Genomic DNA, 5,207 nt, shown 5'->3' on the forward strand with positions numbered 1-5,207 from the left:
GCGCGCGGCGGGGGCGCGCAAGGAGGATGCTCGGGCGCGGCGCTGTGGGGGAGGGGTCCCGGCCCGGACTCTCACTCACCGCCTCGCTCTCCTCCCGGGCCAGGCGCCGCGCTCTGCCCCACTCCGGCGCCAGCCGCTCAGGTCTTTCCCGAGGCTCAGCCTCCAAGCCGGGGTCCGCGAGGCTGGAAAGAAGTCGGCGCGAGCGGAGGGCGTGCGGCAAGCGCTGCCGAGGAGTTGGGGAGGGCGGGACGGTCGCTCTCGCCTCAGCCAGGGCCGACACGGACACGGACACCGCCGGCTCCTCTCAGGCACGGAAGCTGCGGACCCGCCCACCACACCCGCCTCCCGCCTCCCGCACCGCCCGCCGGAGGAGTGACAGCAACACTAGCCAATCAGAGTCCTTGTCGAGGCAGGGTTGAGCTGACTGAGGGGGCGTTCGGAGAAGGTAGGGGACTCAGAGAGGCGAGAGCGGCGGCGCGACTTCCTGTGACTGACAGCACAATGTAGCCAATAGGCAGCGAGGTGATGACCTCATCGCCGAGAGAAGTCTGGAACTGGAGGAGCCGGGGTGAGGAGGTGGGAAGAAACCGGCGACGGGCGGAGGAGGGGCTCTTGCCCTTAAAGAGGCCGCCGCCCGTGGGTCACGGTGTCCAGGGAAGGGCGGCGGACTGGCTTGGCGGCAGTGTTCCAGAGGGGTCAGTGTCCATGCCAGCCCCTACCAATGTAATCCTCCAGAACCCACCCCGATCCTTCTCGGGCTGTAGGGGCGCCGGGGTCTGGGGGCTCCTAAGTCGATTACTTCACTTCCACGTGTCCCAAAGGAGACAATAAATTCCACTCTGGCTTGGAGCCCTGAATTCCCGTTACGCCCCCGCCCCCGAGGCCCGCCGCTTGTTTCTCTGAATCGGTTTCTGAAGGAGGGTGCTGACACCGACCGCCCCTCCCCGCCGCTCTCGAGTGCTGAGATCATCAGCGGCCAAAGTGCTCCGGGCTTGGAGAAGGAAAAAGGGCTGGGACGACCCAAGACCTGGTCTCTGCAGGCTCCTGGAAGGGCGCCTGCCACAGGACGACGGTACTAAATGTGTTAGGAAACACCGGCAATTCTAAAATACTGCCGGCTGTAATCCCAGCACTTGGGAGGCTGAGGCAGGAGGATCGACTCGAGTTTGCGTTGGAAGCCAGCCTGAGCTGCATAGTGAGTTCAACACCAGCTAACTACCGAGCGAGACTCTCAAAAAACCGAAATAAATAAATCTAAAATGCTGACGTGTAGTGAAGGGGGTGTGTGTGTGTGTGTGTGTGTGTGTGTGTGTGTATACGCGCGTGCGCGTGCGCGACAAAAGCCACACTCTTAGGAAGAATACAGAGTAAAGGGGAGAGAGAAACAAGGTTAGCGAGGCCCACTGTGATAAGACCTGCCCTGGGGCAGCGGCCCCTTCCCGCTCCGGTGCAGGTAAACTGTCCCCACCCTCGCCGGCAGCCGTGGGAGGCAGCCTCCAAAGAGAAGAGAAGAAAGGTTTCGCCCGAGGCTTCCTGGGGACGGTTCACCAGACGGGGGAGGAGGGAGGAGCAGCCTAGCAGGAGGAAGAGCGGGCTGGAGCGCTCTCCTGGTTTGGGGGACGGTGAAGGCTCCAGGGGGCGGGTGCTGCTCCAAAAGCACCAAAGCCAACGCGGCCCTGCGAGCTGCAATTCTGCATCGGAGACCCGCTTGGACTTCAGCACCGAGGGCTGGAGGCTGACTCTAAGCGGGGGCAGGCGGGACCCTGTGGCTGAGTCACCCTTTCCTCCAGGCAAAAAATTCTTCCATAGAAGCCCTGATAAATTATTTATTCAACAAATATTTTCTTGAGTAAGACGTGGAGTGGGTAAGACAGACAGATGAAGTCACCGCCCCCGGGGGTGCTTACACAAAGGGGGCGCCTGGGGCTGTCCCTACCCCAAGTGTCAGGACGACAGATGCAGAGGCCAGGCTGGTCTTGGAGGAGAAAGTATCGCGGGTGCAGTCGTTAGCGTGGGGCAGATGCGTCCAGGACAAGACCGGGGTGGGGCGTCTTGGATATCGTCCAGGGGACGCAGCCCTCAAGAAAAAGTGAAAGTGAGAAGAAAGTCCCAGCGTGTCCTGTTAGTCAGGGAGAGCAATATGCCCAGCTCGTTCACAGCAGGCTGCGGGGCCAGCGCCCTGCTTCACGTATCGCCCTGTATTTGTCGTTTTGAGGGAGCGGGTCGGGGGCAGTCAGACAACTTAAACTGTATCTATTTTATATACATCTGGGTGTTGTACATATGCAAAGCACTCCTGCAGATTTCTTATGGATATCCTGCCTCCCTCTCATCTCTGACCCCAGGCCCTCTAAATTGGTCTTTAAACCTTACAGAATGAGTCTAATCCCAGCTCATCCCTTTCCCACACTTCCCACCCCCAAGACAATAAAGTCCCCTCCTCCTGCCCCCAACAGTTTCCAGATGCCTCACTATCTTAATGACCTCATGTGGATATTCTTCAGTTTGTTAGGATCTACTAGAGACATGTGTTATTTTGGTCCTTCCAGAAAATATTCTCTTTCTTCTGATAAGGGGACCCTAGTTGCAGGGGGGCACTCTCCCTCACCCTCTATCCACATGGCTGAATTGGGAATTTCACCACTCACATTCCAGGGGTGAACTGAGTGGCCAGCCCTGACCAATCAAAGACTGCCCACTGACCAGCACCCTTTATATTGGTTGATTTAGGAAGGTCATGTGACTTATGGATATTCTGTCCAATCAAAATGAGCCCTGCAGGGGGGGGTACACACCTGTAATCACAGCATTTAGGAGGCTGAGGCAGGAGGATCGCTGCAAATTCGAGACCAGCCTGGGCTACAAAGTGAGCTCAAGGCCAGCCTGAACTGCATAGCAAGACCCTGTTTTAAAAAGACCAAAAAAAAGAAAAGAAACCAGACTGAACTGCACAGAGAGACACTGTCTCAAACAGACAAAAAAAAAAAAGAGTGCTGAGACTTTTGTTAGAATTACTCTGGTGAAGTGCTTTGCACAAGGCTCTCAACGTTCTGGTTTCTCCGTGGAGTGAATAGGGAGGACCACAGGGAGAATAAAGCAATACAAATAAATAAAAATAATCAGAGCCGAGATACAGTCAAAGGCCACCATCTACAACTCTGTTTGAGAGCCTGAGCCCCAGGAGGTTGCTATCCTAGCACCCTGGGAGGCTGAGGCAGAAGGATCTCAAGCTCCAGCTCAGCCTGAACAATTTAGTAACTTAATGAGACACTGTTTTTAAAAAGGGGAAGAGGGCAGAGACTGCTGTAGTTCAGTGCAAAGGCCCTGGTTCAGTCCCCAGTGGTGGTGGTGAGGAAGCTGGATCCAGGTATTTTCCAGCTATTTGATTCCTTTGGTGTGCTGGATGAGGGAGGACCCTCAAAACACAGACCCAACAGGCAGGACTTACTGCGGGAAGAGAAACTTGTAAGGGAAGAAATGGAGCAGGACAGGAGGAGGGGAGCTCCAAGGTCAGCCCAGCAAAGCCCAGTCTGCCCTTGTCCCGGCTCCCGGCAGAAGAGCTCCGCAATTGGAAGGCTTTGTGTCCCGCTATCTGCCTGCCCCTGGTCATGGGCCCTGTGGGGCCACAGCCCCCAAGGCGACCCCTCAGCTGAGGCCGCTCTGGAATCCCAGGCTCCGTGCCCGTGGGTGGGTGCCCCGGGCTCCGAGACTCCCAACCGCGCAGCTGGGTTTCTGTTGCTTACAACCAAAATGTGACTTCACAGGGGGCCCAGGCGTGGGCTGAGCGGCTCAGAACGCGGGATCAAGCACAGGGCCCAGTGCATGCTAGGCAAGTAAGCGCTCTACGACTGAGCGAAGCCCCCAGCCCCTATAATTGATACGGATATAGGACTTTAGGCCTAACTCTGCTGGTAACCAGCAGCTGGGTGTCCTTTCTCATTTGGTTTGAGTTTAGTTTAGTTTTGCTGAGAGATCTCGATATGTAGCCCAAGCTGGCCTCAAATCTGCGTTGACCTTCTTGCTTCAGCTTCCTGAGCGCTGGGATTACAGAGGTGCGCCACCACACCCAGTTCAGGCGTCATTTGTCCCTTTCGAGCCATCCCCGCAGCTTGCCAAAAACGCAGCGGGCCCCATCCTGCCGTTCACCCACGTGGGCTCCATGGCAAGTTTTGTTGCTACTGCAAAAGGGACAGTTGATGGCGGAGACCGTCAGGAGACCACAAGAAACTGATTCTGCCCCTTGCAGCTAGTAACCCAAATTCCTGGGACGTGAACACTCACCCAGCCTTTCCCTTTCTCTTCCTGGGGAATTTCCCAAAGGTATTTCCTTGAACCTGACCAGCCAGACCTCCGCACACCCGCTCCTTCCAGCTGCTTCTCAAGCATTTACCCGGGTTGGGCTGGATGCCATCGAATGCCTTCTGCTTATCTTCATCTTCTCAGTCTCAAGGCTTCTTCCACTTCCCTCAGGAAGCCCTTCAGTATACCTCCGGCATGTGTGGGTCCTTCTTTCTCCCACAATCTATAATTCCTACTGTGATCTGCTTATCAACATCCGGCTTCCTCTTTGTGACGTTTGCTATTGAGATACCCATCCTCCAGATGAGGAAACTGAGGCTTAGGTTCGTTAAATACCTTATCCAATATCTCTTTTTTTTCCCCATCCATAAATTACTTTTATTTCTCATTAAATGAGCAGAGTTACCCCATGTCTCATAGCTGAAAACTAGCAAATCAGGTACAGATACTAAAATTACAATTCTAGATGCAAGTCAATCAACACTTGTGGGCTAAATACAAGGAAGTGGAGGAGCTATTTTTTAAAAAGTGAAAGAGACCTGGGTGTGGTGGCGCATGGCTGTAATCCCAGCACTCAGGAGGCTGAGGCAGGAGGATCACCTCAAATTTGAGCCCAGCCTGAGCTACCTAATGAGTTCAAGTCCAACCTGAACTGCAGAGCAAGACCCAGTGAAATCAACATCCCTTTCCCATACCCAAGAGGAGCCTGGGAAGGCCCCAGGAAAGCCTTTGTGTGCCAGGCAGAGCCGAGAAGGGACACTGGGGGTCCTGGGGCACTGTGAGTAACAGGAAGGAAATGCGGGCTGGGCTGGAGCAAGGGAGTTGTCAGATATGGCTTGGATGCTTCGTGTGGCCGGCCAAGGCCAGGGAGGCTATGTGTTTTTGAAAAGAAGATGAGGGCTGGGGAT

At 55.3% G+C, this 5,207-nt stretch overlaps 1 protein-coding gene across 1 annotated transcript in view; it reads right to left on the reverse strand.

Moving 5' to 3' along the window:
- Mkl1 (megakaryoblastic leukemia (translocation) 1) overlaps positions 1-360 on the reverse strand; it is a gene marked incomplete in the record, with an annotated part of 172,213 nt that extends 171,853 nt beyond the window's left edge. The window contains 1 exon segment of the mRNA XM_013511484.1: positions 80-360.
- Positions 361-5,207: the final 4,847 nt, after the last annotated feature.

This window comes from Chinchilla lanigera, unplaced genomic scaffold, assembly GCF_000276665.1.
Source record: "Chinchilla lanigera isolate Chin_1 unplaced genomic scaffold, ChiLan1.0 scaffold00012, whole genome shotgun sequence".
Taxonomy (NCBI): Eukaryota; Metazoa; Chordata; class Mammalia; order Rodentia; family Chinchillidae; genus Chinchilla; species Chinchilla lanigera.